The following is a 16055-nucleotide window of genomic DNA, read 5'->3' as shown; positions in this document are numbered from 1 at the left end:
TGAGTTTGAGCAAGCTCCAGGAAATGGTGAAGGACATAAAAACCTGGCATGCTGCAGTCCATGTGGTCTCAAAGAGTCTGACATGACTGAGTGACTGAACAACAACAAACATATATATATATATATATATATATATATATATATAACATTTTCTTTATCTATTCTTCTGTTGATGGACATTTAGGTTGTTTCCATGTTTTTGCTATTGTGAACAGTACTGCTATGAACATAGGACTGTATGTTTCTTTTTGAATTATAGCTTTAAGTATATTCCCAGTAGTGGGTTTGCTGGATCTTATGGCAATTATATTTTTTGCTTTCGGGGTACCTCCATATTGTTTTTCATAGTGGCTGTACCAACTTACATTCCCACCAACAGTTTAGGGGGGTTCCCTTTTCTCCACACCCTCTCCAGCATTTTTTATTTGTAGAATTTTTAAAGATGGCCATTGTGATTAGTGTGAGGTGGTACTTCACTATAGTTTTGGTTTTCTTTCCTTTTTTTTTTTTTTAGTTTTTTGAATGTTGAGTTTTATTTTTTTTAATTTATTTATTTTAATTGGAGGCTAATTACTTTACAATAGTGTATTGGTTTTGCCATACATTGACATGAATCCGCCCCGGCTGTACATGTGTTCCCCATCTTGAACCCCCCTCCCACCTCCCTCCCCATCCCATCCCTCTGGATCATCCCATTTCTATAATAATTAGTGACGTTGAACATCTTTTCATGTACCTACTGCCCATCTGTATGTCTTCTTTGAAAAAATGTCTGTTAAGGTCTTCTGCTCATTTTTCAATTGGGTTGCTTATTTTTTGTTGTTGAATTGTTTGAGTTGTGCATATATTTTGGAGATTAAGCCCTCGTCTGTTGCCTCCTTGGCAAATATTTTCTCCCATTTTGTAGTTTGTCTTTCCTTTTTCTTTTTTTTTTTTTTACAGTATATTGTGCAAAAGCTTGTAAGTTTGATTAGGTCCCATTTGTTGATTTTTGTTTTTATTTCTATTGCCTTGGGAGACTGAACTCAGAAAAAGTTGATGCAATTTATGTCAGAGAGGGGCTTCCCAGGTGCTGCTAGCAGTAAAGAACCCACCTGCCAGCGCAGATAGATATAAGAGATGAGAATTTGATCCCTGTGTCAGGAAGATCCCCTTGAAGAGGGCATGGCAACCCACTACAGTATTCTTGCCTGGGAAATCCCATGGACAGAGGAGCCTGCTGGGCTACAGTCCATAGGGTCACAAAGAGTCTGATATGACTGAAGCTACTTAGAATGCATGCACGCATGTCAGAGAATGTTTTGCCTATGCTCTCTTCTAGGAGTTTTATGGTGTCATGCTTTATATTTAAGTCTTTAAACCTTTTTAAGGTTATTTTTGTGCATAGTATGAGAGTGTGTTCTAACTGCATTGATTTACAAGCAATTATCCAACTTTACTAGCATCATTTAAGAGACTGTGTTTTTCCTATTTTATATTCTTGCCTCCTTTGTTGAAAATTAATTGACCATAGGTGTGTGGTTTATCTCTAGGCTCTCTATTCTGTTCCATTGATCTGTGTGCCTGTTTGTATAAATTCCACACTGTTTTGATTATTGTAACTTTGTAGTATTATCTGAATAGTTATGCCTCCTACTTGGTTTTTTTCCTCAGACTTGCTCTAGAAATTCTAGGTCTTTTTCGGTCCCATATCCAACCAGTCCATTCTAAAGGAGATCAATCCTGGATGTTCATTGGAGGGACTGATGCTAAAGCTGAAACTACAATACTTTGGCCACCTCATGCAACGAGTTGACTCACTGGAAAAGACTCTGATGCTGGGAAAGGTTGGGGGCGGGAGGAGAAGGGGACGACAGAGAATGAGATGGCTGGATGGCATCACCGACTCTGTGGACATGAGTTTTTGTGTACTCCGGGAGTTGGTGATGGACAGGGAGGCCTGGCGTGCTGTGATTCATGGGGTCGCGGATAGTCGGACACGACTGAGTGACTGAACTGAACTGAACTGACTGATACATTTTTGGATTATTTGTTCTTAGTGCTGTGAAAAATGTCATGGATAATTTTATAGGGATCACGTTAAATCTGTAGATTGCTTTGAGTAGTATCATCCTGTTAACAATATTAATTCTTTCAATCCAAGAGCATGGGATATGTTTCCATTTCTTTGAATCCTTTTTTATTTCCCTTATTAATGTTTTATAGCTCTCAGCATATGTGTTTCACCTCGTTGGTCAGGTTTATGAAAGGTTTTTTTTTTTTTTTGGTGCGATTTTAGAAGGTAGTTTTTTTCACATTCCATTTCAGATATTTCATTGCTAGTGTTGTTGTTCAATCTCTCAGTCATGTTCAACTCTTTGCAACCCCATGGACTGCAGCACGCCAGGCTTCCCTGTCCATCACCATCTCCCAGAGCTTGCTCAAACTCATGTCCATTGAGTTGAGGATGCCATCCAACCATCTCATCCCCTGTTGCCCCCTTCTCCTGCCCTCATATTCCATTTCAGATATTTCACTGTTAGTGTAAAAGAATGCCCAATTTCTTAATGCTTATCTTGTATCCTGCTACTTTGCTGAATCCGTTTATTAGATCTAGAAGATTTTGTGTGGAGTCCTTAGGGTTTTCTATATATAGTATCCATGTCATCCAAATGCAGGGCTTTTAAAGTTCATTGGATATTAAGAAATCAGCAACTTAAAATAATCATGTCTATATATAGATTGCTATTTATAAATGTCATGGTAACCACATTCCAAAAATCTATAATAGATACATACACACATAAAAGAAAAAGAAACCCAAATATATCATTAAAGGTAGTCACACATGACAAGAGAACAAAAGAAGAAAGAAACAAAAAAAGACCTATAAAAACAACACCCAATGAATTGACAAAATGAAGATAACATACATATCAATAATTACTTTAAATGTAAATGGACTAGACATAGTGTGGCTGAATGGATACAAAAACAAGACTTGTATACATGCTGTCTACAAGACTCATGTCAGATCCAAGGACATACACAGACTGAAAGTGGGGAATGTGAAAAAGTATTCCATACAAATAGAATTCAAAAGAAAGCCAGGGTAGCAATACTTATATTATATAAAACTGCCTCTAAAATAAAGACTGTTTCAAGAGACAAAGGGCATTACATAATGACCAAGAGCTCAATCCACATAGAAGATATAACAATTGCAAAAATATATGTACTTAACATAGGCTACTGCTGCTGCTAAGTCACTTCAGGCCCGTCCGACTCTGTGCAACCCCATAGATGGCAGCCCAACAGGTTGCTCTGTCCACAGGATTCTCTAGGCAAGAATACTGGAGCAGGTTGCCATTTCCTTCTCCAACTCAACATAGGAGCACCTCAAAATAAAAGACAAATACTAACAGTCATAAAAATAGAAATGAATAGTAACACAATAACAGTGGAGGATTTTAATACTCCACTTAGACCAATAGACAGATTATCCAGGCAGAGAATCAAAAAGAAAACAAAGGACTTAAATGACACATTAGACCAGGTGGACTTAATTGATATTTATAGAATGCTCCATCTGAAAGCAGCAGAATACACATTCTTCTCATGTGCACATGGAACATTCTCAAGGATTAACCATATGCTGGGCCACAAGGTCAGTATTGATAAATTTAAGAAGATTGAAATCATATCAAGCATTTTTATCCAACCACAATGCCACAATGCCATGAGATTAGAAATAAACTACAAGAAAATAATGCAAAAAATACAAACACATGGAGGCTAAACAATATGCTACTAAACAACTAAATGATTACTGAGGAAATCAAACAGGAAATCAAAAAATACCTAAAGACAAATGAAAATGAAAGCTCAATGATCCAAAACCTGTGGGATGCAGCAAAAGCAGTTCTAAGAGGGAAGTTTATAGCAATATAGTCTTACCTCACGAGGCAAGAAAAATTTCAAATAAACAAACTAACCTTATAATTATTGCAGTATCAAAAGCTTCATTTGTCCCCAGGCTACAGGTACCATTTGACCCAGGTGAGGTGGATAGTTTGGAGTTTTTGAAAGGCTTTTCCTTAATTAAATATCTTTAACTATTCCTACAATTTGACATGGAGTTCTGCAAAATAGCAAGCCCTGTTGGTTTTTCTGACATTCATGCAGTGGTTTGGTGACAAAGGTCTGTATAATCAAAGCTATGGTTTTCCAGTAGTCATGTACAGATGTGACAGTTGGACCATAAAGAAGGCTCAGAACTGATGCTTCCAAACTGTGTTGTTGGAGAAGACTCTTGAGAGTCCCTTGAACAGCAAGGAGATCAAACCAGTCAATCTTAAAGGAAATCAACCCTGAATATTCATTGGAAGAACTGATGCTGAAGCTGAAACTCCAATACTTTGGCCACCTGATGTGAAGAACTGACTCATTGGAAAAGACCCTGATGCTGGGAAAGATTGAAGGCAGGAGGAGAAGGGGGAGACAGAGGATGAGGTGGTTGGATGGCATCACCAGCTCAATGGACATGAATTTGAGCAAGTCTGGGAGTTAGTGATGGACAGGGAAGCCTGGCGTGCTGCAGTCCATGGGTTCTCAAAGAGTCAGACACGACTGAGCAACTGAACTGAAGCTTCTTCTAAAGAAGAGCATGCCTCACACCACACTTTATTTTTTTCATGATCTTGAGATTAAGAGTCTACAAAAAAAGTAGCAGGAGAGAAGGCCAGAGTTTCTGAACACACCCAGCTGAAAGTACTGTTACCATTTCAAACAAACATGAGGAAGATATTGGGAAATAGAAGAAAGATAAGTTATCTCTCTACACTTTTAGGAGTAAGGAAACATTCCTGAGTTCTTATCCTCTAGAAAGATGAATATCTGAACAAAGCTCACTTTCAACAACTCCAAACTATCTACCTCACCTGGGTCAAATGGCACCTGTAGCCTGGGGACAAATGAAGCTTTTGATACTGTAATAATTGTGAGAAAAACAATTGGTGCTGCGTGGTTTATTTGTTTGTTTTCCCACAAAGTGAGCTAAGCAAGTGCCAAGAGACTGATATCTAAGAGCTCTAATGGTATATGTAAAATAGATAGCTAATGGGAATTTACTGTATGTCTCAAGGAACTCAAACAGGGGCTCTGTATCAATCTAGAGGGGTGGGATGGGGAAGGAGATGGGAGGGAGGTTCCAGAGGGAGCCTTATTCATGTTGACTTTTGACAGAAAACAACAAAATTCTGTAAAGCAATTATTCTTAAATTAAAAAATAAATAAATTTAAAAAAGAGCTCTAACGGTATGGATCTTCACTGATATATAGATTCAGAAGGCCAATTATGTAATAATTTCAGTTCCAAACAGAGACGATAAAACACATGGAAAATGAAGAAATTAATCAAACAATAGAGGAACAATCCTTGGGCTGAGAGAAACAGGCTGCATATGAACTGCAGTAGTTAAATGTAAGTGAGTGATATAGACTGACTAGGGATGGGTAACATAACTTAAGGACTCTTCAAACAGAATGTCTATATTTCTAGGGAAGCTCTAACATTTAGAACTAAAAGTATTACATCATCTATGAAAATCAGAGTTATGGATAGCAAAAGAGTGAGGCCAGAGATGTAAACATGTTCTAAAGGTCTTATCTGGGAAAGCATGCATTTAGAAGATGGAGAAAAGTGAAACTATTTCAGATAAACAAGAAAATACGATAAATAGAAATATTGGCGGAGCAGTAAATTCTAAGAGGGACAAAAGAAAAGTCATGTTTTCAAATAATAGTGGAGACATATATGTCTGAAAGTTGAAGCAACCATTAATGAAATGGTAAAGTATATTAGAGCCCACAAATTAACAAAAGGAAAAATGAACAGCTTGATCAAAACTTGGAAAAATTAAAACAGGGAACAATAATGTAAAAAAATAATATTTTTATTAAATAATATGTATTAAATAACATGGAAGAAATTAAATCATGTGTATGAAACACAAAATGTGGATGATCTCAATACCTCTTTATTTATTTTTTTTTTGGTTTTGTTTTAATTTTTATTGGGGTTTAATTGATTTACAGTGTTGTATTAGTTTCAGGTATACAGCAAAGTGAATCTGATATACACATACATATATCCACTCTTTTTTAGATTCTTTTCCTGTACAGGTCATTACAGAGTATCAAGCAGCGTTCCCTGTGCTATGCAGTAGGTCCTTATTAGTTATCTGGGTTTTTTTTTATTGGAGGCTAATTACTTTATAATATTATATTGGTTGGTTTTGCCATACATTGACATGAATCCTCCCCGGGTGTACATGTGTTCCCCTTCTTGAATCCCCCTCCCACCTCCCTCCTCCCCATATCCTCCCTCCGGGTCATTCCTGTGCACCAGCCCCGAGCATCCTCTATCATGCCTCGAACCTGGACTGGTGATTCATTTCAAATATGATAATACACATGCTTCAATGCCATTCTCCCAAATCATCCCACCCTCACCCTCTCCCACAGAGTCCCAAAGACTGTTCTATACACCTGTGTCTCTTTTACTGATTCGTATACAGGGTTATCGTTATCAATTTCTAAATTCCATATATATGCGTTCCGTTCCGTTCCTTCGCTCAGTCGTGTCCGACTCTATGCGACCCCAAGGACTGTAGCCTACCAGGCTTCTCCGTCCATGGGATTCTCCAGGCAAGAATACTGGAGTGGGTTACCGTTTCCTTCCCCAGGGGATCTTCCTGACCCAGGGATCGAACCCCGGGTCTCCCGCATTGGAGGCAGACGCTTTAACCTCTGAGCCACCAAGGAATACTGTATTTGTGTTTTTCTTTCTGGCTTACTTCACTCTGTATAATAGGCTCCAATTTCATCCACTTCATTAGAACTGATTCAAATGTATTCTTTTTGATGGCTGAATAATACTCCATTGTGTATATGTACCAAAGCTTTCTTATCCATTCATCTGCAGATGGACATCTAGGTTGCTTCCATGTTCTCGCTATTATAAACAGTGCTGCAATGAACATTGGAGTACATGTGTCTCTTTCAATTTTGGTTTCCTTGGTGTATACCCCCAAGAGTGCGATTGCTGGATCATATCGCAGTTCTATTTCCAGTTTTTTGAGGAATCTCCACACTGTTCTCCATAGTGGCTGTACTAGTTTGCATTCCCACCAACAATGTAAGAGGGTTCCCTTCTCTCCACACCTTCTCCAGCATTTATTGCATGTAGACTTTTAGATAGCAGCCATTCTGACTGGTGAGAAATGGTATCTCATTGTGGTTTGATTTGCATTTCTCTGATTATGAGGGATGTTGAGCATTTTTCCATGTGTTTGTTAGCCATCTGTATGTCTTCTTTGGAGAAATGTCTGTTTAGTTCTTTGGCCAATTTTTTGATTGGGTCAGGCTCTACTACAAAGCCACAGTCATCAAGACAGTATGGTACTGGCATAAAGACAGAAATACAGATCAATGGAACAAAATAGAAATCCCAGAGATAAATTCACACACCTATGGACACCTTATCTTTGACAAAGGAGGCAAGAATATAAAATGGAGAAAAGACAGTATCTTTAACAAGTGGTGCTGGGAAAACTAGTCAGCCACTTGTAAAAGAATGAAAATAGAACACTTCCTAACACCATACACTAAAATAAACTCAAAATGGATTAAAGATCTAAATGTAAGACCAGAAACTATAAAATTCCTAGAGGAGAACATAGGCAAAACACTCTCCAACATAAATCACAGCAGGATCCTCCAAGACCCACCTCCCAGATTATTGGAAATAAAAGCAAAAATAAACAAATGGGACCTAATTAAAATCAAAAGCTTCTGCACAGTAAAGGAAACTATAAGCAAGGTGAAATGACAGCCTCCAGAATGGGAGAAAATAATAGCAAATGAAACAACTGACAAAGAATTAATCTCCAAAATATACAAGCAGCTCCTACAGCTCAATTTCAATACCTCTTTAAAAGAGAGATGCTAAAAAATTTGCAAAAGTAATTTAAGCATATGTTGTCTGAAAGAATGAAATAAAATAAAAATAAATTGCAAATATGAGGCTATATGCATTTATCCATTCAATAAATAATTTATGGAAAGCTTACTATGGGCCAGGCTTGGTTCCAATTACTAGGGACACAGCACAAATTAAAACAAAATTTCTGCTTGCATTCTCGGAGGTGATGTAGGCAACAAATGAATAAATACATAGTATATTAGGTGGTGATGAGTGCTAAGAAGAAAATTAGAGCAGGGTAAAGGGACAGAATGATAGAGTGAGAATTTGAGGGAATGCCTCATTGATAACATTCCATGGAAACCCAAACAAAGAACATAAGCAAAACATGTAGGTACCAGGGAGGAAGAGTGTTCAAGGTAGAGAGTACATCAAACACAAAGTATCCAGACCATGGCAGATTTTAGGAAGAGATATGACATTATTTGACTTATCTAATAGCTTAACCCTTATGATTATACAGTGGAAGTGAGAAATAGATTTAAGGGACTAGATCTGATAGATAGAGTGCCTGATGATCTATGGATGGAGGTTCGTGACATTGTACAGGAGACAGGGACCAAGACCATCCCCATGGAAAAGAAATGCAAAAAAGCAAAATGGCTGTCTGAGGAGGCCTTACAAATAGCTGTGAAAAGAAGAGAAGTGAAAAGCAAAGGAGAAAAGGAAAGATATAAGCATCTGAATACAGAGTTCCAAAGAATAGCAAGGAGAGATAAGAAAGCCTTCCTCAGCGATCAATGCAAAGAAATAGAGGAAAACAAGAATAAGAAAGACAAGAGATCTCTTCAAGAAAATTAGAGATACCAAGGGAACATTTCATGCAAAGATGGGCTCGATGAAGGACAGAAATGGGATGGACCTAACAGAAGCAGAAGATATTAAAAACAGGTGGCAAGAATACACAGAAGAACTGCACAAAAAAGATCTTCATCACCAAGATAATCACGATGGTGTGATCACTCACCTAGAGCCAGATATCTTGGAATGTGAAGTCAAGTGGGCCTTAGAAAGCATCACTACAAACAAAGCTAGTGGAGGTGATGGAATTCCAGTTGAGCTATTTCAAATCCTGAAAGAGGATGCTATGATAGTGCTGCATTCAATATGCCAGCAAATTTGGAAAACTCAGCAGTGGCCACAGGACTGCAAAAGGTCAGTCTTCATTCCAATCCCAAAGAAAGGCAATGCCAAAGAATGCTCAAACTACCGCCCAATTGCACTCATCTCACACACTAGTAAAGACATGTTCAAAATTCTCCAAGACAGGCTTCAGCAATACATGAACCGTGAACTTCCAGATGTTCAAGCTGGTTTTAGAAAAGGCAGAGGAACCAGAGATCAAATTGCCAACATCTGCTGGATCCTGGAAAATGCAAGAGAGTTCCAGAAAAGCATCTATTTCTGCTTCATTGACTATGCCAAAGCCTTTGACTGTGTGGATCACAATAAACTGTGGAAAATCCTGAAAGAGATGGGAATACCAGACCACCTGACCTGCCTCTTGAGAAACCTGTATGCAGGTCAGGAAGCAACAATTAGAACTGGACATGGAACAACAGAGTGGTTCCAAATAGGAAAAGGCGTACATCAAGGTTGTATATTGTCACCCAGCTTATTTAACTGATATGCAGAGTACATCATGAGGAACGCTGGGCTGGAAGAAGCACAAGCTGGAATCAAGATTGCTGGGAGTAATATCAATAACCTCAGATATGCAGATGACAGCACCCTTATGGCAGAAAGTGAAGAGGAACTAAAAAGCCTCTTGATGAAAGTGCAAGAGGAGAGTGAAAAAGTTTGCTTGAAGCTCAACATTCAGAAAACGAAGATCATGGCATCAGGTCCCATCACTTCATGGGAAATAGATGGGGAAATAGTGGAAACAGTGTCAGACTTTATGTTTTTGGGCTCCAAAGTCACTGCTGATGCTGACTGCAGCCATGAAATTAAAAGACGCTTATTCCTTGGAAGGAAAGTTGTGACCAACCTAGATAGCATATTCAAAAGCAGAGACCTTAGTTTGCCAAGCAAGGTCCATCTAGAGAAAGCTATGGTTTTTCCCGTGGTCATGTATGGATGTGAGAGTTGAACTGTGAAGAGGGCTGATCACCAAAGAATTGATGCTTTGAACTGTGGTGCTGGAGAAGACTCTTGAGAGTCCCTTGGACTGCAAGGAGACCCAACCAGTCCATTCTAAAGGAGATCAGTCCAGTGTGTTCATTGGAAGGACTGATGCTAAAGCTGAAACTCCAATACTTTGGCCACCTCATGCGAAGAGTTGACTCACTGGAAAAGACTCTGATGCTGGGAGGGATTGGGGGCAGAAGGAGAAGGGGACGACAGAGGATGAGATGGCTGGATGGCATCACCGACTCGACGGACTTGAGTCTGAGTGAACTCCGGGAGTTGGTGATGGACAGGGAGGCCTGGCGTGCTGTGATACATGGGGTTGCAAAGAGTTGGACACGACTGAGCGACTGAACTGAATAGCTTAACAGAATCATTCTGGTCATTCTGGGGAGATAGAATATAGGGAGTACCATGATAGAAACTGGACGATCTGTTAAGAGGCTATTAAAATAATACAGATGAGAGATAATGTGAGGTTGGATAAGTTTGGCAGTGGAGGTAGCAAAAAACAGTTGGGTTTTATATATAATTTGAGTTCTATAGTCAAAAGAAATTCTTGATAGATTAGGTGTAAGGTGTTAGAGAAAGAAAAGAGTCAAGGATGGACTGAACAACTAGAAAAATAAAACTGTCACTTATCTAAATGGAGAACATTGGGTAGAAGGTTTGGTAGGAAGAAATGAAGACTTCGGTTTTAAACATGTAATGCTTCAGATATCCATTAAACATCCAAGTGAATATGGCAATTGGCTGCTTACATCTGGAGTTGAGGAGAGAGTTGCATGCTGGATAAATAAAGTTTGGAGATGTCAAGATGTAAATTTCATTTAAAGTAATGGGATTGGATCGTAATTATGATCCGATCAAACTGTGAATAAACCATTGTGAATTATTGAATGTAATGAATCAAATAAATAGAAAAGTGCCTGTGGGCACAGAATTTCAAAAAATAATAAAGTAATGGGATTGGATAAAATCACCTAGGGTGCAAGTACAGAAAAGCGTGTCTGAGGTCTAGATGCTAACCTTAATTTTGAAATTGTCTTTCCACCATAAACAGTTAAAAAGGTGGACAAAATATATGCAATGATAGTTTCCAGACGTTAGAAATCAGGAGCAAAGTATTGTGATACCTGAGGGAAGGGGGAAAAATGAAATGGACCCTATGATTGTTGAGTGTTTAGAGACAGCCTCTGGACCATGGTGCTAAAAGAAGAATCCCAAGCACAGCACATCAGTCTTTCTGAGTTAAGACAGAGAATTGAGTTTGAGGATACTGGGATGCTAAGAATATGGGGGCTGGAGAATTGGAGAGCAGAGAACTTGTTAGAAAGAGATCCCTAGAAATCTTCACAGGGATCTTAATGAATCTTTGACTGAATATTAATCCAGGCATGTATAGGATGAAACATCATAAAGCAAATTCAGTAAAGACTACCTAGAGCCCACACAAAGCTGAGAGCTATTTGAGTTGAGTTCTGTAGCTCTCAACTTTGTGTGAGCTCTGGGTAGTTGCTACTGAATTTGCTTTATGACGTTTCATCCTATATGTGCATAGACATACCAATCTGAATGCAGAGTTCTAAAGAATAGCAAGGAGAGATAAGAAAGCCTTAAGTGAAAAATGCAAAGACATAGAGGGAAACAATAGAAAGGTAAAGACTAGAAATCTCTTCAAGAAAATTAGAGATACCAAGGGAATATTTCATGCAAAGATGGGCACAATAAAGGACAGAAACGGAAGCAGAAGACATAAAAAAAGAGGTGGCAAGAATACACAGAAGAACTATATAAAAAGGTCTTAATGACAAGTTAACCACGATGGTGTGTTCACTCACCTAGAGCCAGACATCCTGGAGTGTGAAGTCAAGTGGGCCTTAGGAAGGATCACTACAAAGCTAGTTGAGGTGATGAAATTCGAGCTGAGCTATTTCCAGTCTTAAAAGATGATACTGTTAAAAGTGCTGCACTCAATATACCAGCAAACTTGGAAAACTCAGCAGTGGTCACAGGACTGTAAGAGGTCTTTTTTCATTTCAATCCGAAAGAAGGGCAATGACAAGGAACATTCAAACTACCACACAATTGCACATATTTCACATGCTAGTAGGGTAATGCTAAAAAATCTTCACACTAGGCTGCAATAGTATGTGAACCCAGAACTTCCAGATGTGCAAACTGGATTTAGAAATGGCAGAAGGACCAGAGATCAAATTGCCAACATCTGTTGGATCATAGAAAAAGCATGGGAATTCCAGAAAAACATTTTCTTCTGCTTCATTGACTGGGCTAAAGCCTTTGATTGTGTAGATCACAACAAACTGTGGAAAATTCTTAAAGAGATGGGAATACCAGACCACCGTACCTGCCTCTTGAGGAGTCTGTAGGCAGGTTAAGAAGCAACAGTTAGAACCAGATAGGGAACAATGAACTGGTTCAAAACTGGGAAAGGAGTACAACAAGGCTGTATATTGTCACCTTGCTTATTTAACTTATATTCAGAGTACATCATGCAAAATGCAAGGCTGGATGAAGCTCAAGCAGGAATCAAAATTGCCGGGAGAAATATCAATAACTTCGGATATGCAGATGACACTACCCTAATGGCAGAAAGCGAAGGTGAAAGAGGAGAGTGAAATTGCTGACTTAAATATCAACATTCAAAAAACGAAGATCATGGCATCCAGTCTCATCACTTCATGGCAAGTAGATGGGGAAAAAATGGAAACAGTTACAGACTTTACTTTCTTGGGCTTCAAAATCACTGTAGATGGTGACCACAGCCATGGGCTTAAAAGAAGAAAAGCTATGACGAACCTAGACAGTGTATTAAAAATCAGACACATCACTTTGCTGAAAAAGGTCCGTCTAGTCAAAGCTGTGGTTTCTCCAGTAGTCAAGTATGGATGTGAGAGTTGGACCCTAAAGAAGGCTGAGTGCCAAAGACTTGATGTTTTGAACTGCAGTGCTGGAGAGTACTCTTGGGAGTCCCTCAGATTGCAAGGACATCAAACCAGTCAATCCTAAAGGAAATCAGTCCTGAATATTCATTGGAAGGACTGATGCTGAAGCTGAAACTCCAATATTTTGGCCACCTGATGTGAAGAACTGACTCATTGGAAAAGACCTTGATGCTGGGAAAGATTGAAGGTGGGAGGGGAAGGGGGCGACAGAGGATGAGATGGTTGGATGGCATCACCGACTTAATGGACATGAGTCTGAGTAAGTTCCGGGAGTTAGTGATGGACAGGGAGGCCTGGCGTGCTGCAGTCCATGGAGTCACAAAGAGTCGGACATGACTGAAAGAATGAACTGAACTGAACTCAATAGCAAAACACCCCAATAACCCAACTGAAAATGGTAGAGAATCTGAATAGACATTTCTCAAAAGAAGACACGCTAATGGCCAACAAGTATATGAAAAGTTAGTTAGCATCACTAACAATCAGGGGACTGTAAATCAACACCACAGTAAAATATCAGCTCATACCTGTTAGAATGCCTATTATCAAAATCACAAAAGATACCAAGTGTTGGCAAGGATGTATGGGAATGGGAACACTTGTGTTCGTGGGAAGGAATATATTGGCAGAGCCATTATGGAAAACAGTATAGAGTTTCCTCAAAAAATTAAATGTAGAACTACCATGTGATCCAGCAATTCCACTATTGGGTATTTACCAAAAGGAGATGAAATCACTAACTCAAAACGTATATAAATGATATTTAAATCCAGGAGAGTAGATGTAGATGAGATGAGGACTAAGAACTGAAATCATAGTCACTCTAATATTCAGAGTTCAGGGAGATGAGGAAGAACTATTAAAGACCTTGGAGAAGGAGAGATCAATAAGGTAAGACCCCAACCCTAACTCTTGAATTGATGGTCCATCGCCTTTTGGTTCATTCTTCTCAGTCCCCTTCTCTTGTTTCCTGAAGCACCTCCCAAATAAACAAACTACATGCAAGTCCTTGCCTTAGGTTCTGCTGGGATTTTTTTTGGAGGGGAGGAGGGAGTGGGGGAGCTAAGTTAGAGGGCATGATCAGGTAGGACAAAGGCTGCTGATTGGGTAAGATGAAGACTGAGAATTGATAATTGGACTTAGGGAGGTAGAACCACTGTTCATGACATGGACAAGAGCTACTTCAATGGAAGTTCAAAAGTCTAGCTGGAGTGGGTTCAAGAGGAAATGCTTCTATTTTCTCAATGATATGTGGACAAAGTCATAGGCTTAGTGGAGAAGGAAATGATAACCCACTCCAGTATTCTTGCCTGGAGAATACCATGGACAGAGTAGCCTGGTAGGCTATAGTTCATGGGATCACACAAAGTCAGACAACTGAGCAACTGAGCGCACACACACACACACACAGGCTAGGAGTGGAGGTATGGAAGAGGTGGAGGTATTGAAGGTATGATGAAAAAGAAGTGTGAAGTAGTTTTTCTAAAGAGTTGGAAAATAAACTGAAGGGAGAAATAAAGTCGAAATGCCTGGCAGTACTGAGGGCCCACTTGAAATTTATGATTTTGTGTTTTTCTCCAACTACATTCATCTGTTTAGGAAAAAATGTGGAAAAGGCTGTTATATTTAGCCAAGATTCAGATTTTGCTAGGCTAGGGGTGTGCTAGGGGGAGAGAGGATCAAGGGAATTGTTGTGATGGACCAGGGAATGTAAGTTGGGCAAAAATGACTTCAGGCGGGTGATGATAAATTTAAAAATTGTGGGAGGACTCAATTTTTTGTGTGTGGTGCTTGAGGATACGAGAGAAGGGCCAGCACTAAAATTATTCTGATCTCTTTTTATGCAATTTTTTTTATCAAAATTAGCTAATTAGATATACTATTATGTATTATATACAAGCCATGTAAAGGTAAGTTCTCAGAATCTAAAAGGACACTATTAAATATTCTGAGACACAAGTATTAACTGAGACTGTCCTGGGCAAATTGGGACATAGTATGACTCTACTCAAGGCTTCCCTGGTAGCTCAGCTGGTAAAGAATCCGCCTACAATGCAAGAGATCCCGGTTCGATCCCTGGGTTGGGAAGATCTCCTGAAGGAGGGTATAGCAACTCACACCAGTATTCTGGTGGAGAATTCCCATGGACATAGGAGCCTGGTGAGCTGCAGTCAATAGGGTCACAAAGAGTCGGACATGACTGAGAGACTAAGCACAGCACAGCACATGACTCTACTCATGTAGTCATTTATATACAGTAAGAAGTAGATTTTAGTAGTTAAGAGCACAAAGTTTTTCAGAGTCATGGCTCCCCAGTTTGAAACCAAGCACATGCCTGACTATAAATCTTTTGGTTGAAATTCATCAGGGCTGGCTCCTCTATCCCATACTGTCGTATGGGCTATTACATTTGTCTTCGGATACTAAATTCAGTGTTGCTTCTGGACTTCAGGTTATATTCTAACATTTTCTGCAGTAATTACCCCTTTTCACCTTCTCAGGTCCAATATCTCCATTATGTTTATTTGAAGTTCTGTTGAAATAGATTTCAATGTCCTTACAACTAAATGTGCCCCTTCCTTTAGAACTACAGTCTGTTTACTCATTCTGTACACATTCTATTTTATGCAGCTCATCCTAGGCTCTTGTGTTAATTGTTATAAGGCAAAGTACAAGCATTTTATTGGCAGTGTAGTTATTAGAAGGAGCTTTCTTGATTATATTTTCCAGGAAATTATAGACTCCTGAAACATGACCTCTAACAACTCAGTTTTTCCTGATTGAATATAGCTCATTGCCTCTTAATTACCTGAAAGGTAAGCCCTGCTTGAGGTAGGTCTGGATTATAAGTGCCCATTACTATACTTTTAAGCCTCTTGCTTCCTACTAATTCTATGTCTCTCTTCCTACTCTCTTGAAAGAGGCATTTCAAGATG

Source organism: Moschus berezovskii, chromosome X (assembly GCF_049115385.1).
Source record: "Moschus berezovskii isolate FMDL1 chromosome X, NW_MosBer_1.0, whole genome shotgun sequence".
NCBI classification, from domain to species: Eukaryota; Metazoa; Chordata; class Mammalia; order Artiodactyla; family Moschidae; genus Moschus; species Moschus berezovskii.
The sequence above is the reverse complement of the archived record's forward strand: the minus strand, read 5'-3'. Positions refer to the sequence as shown.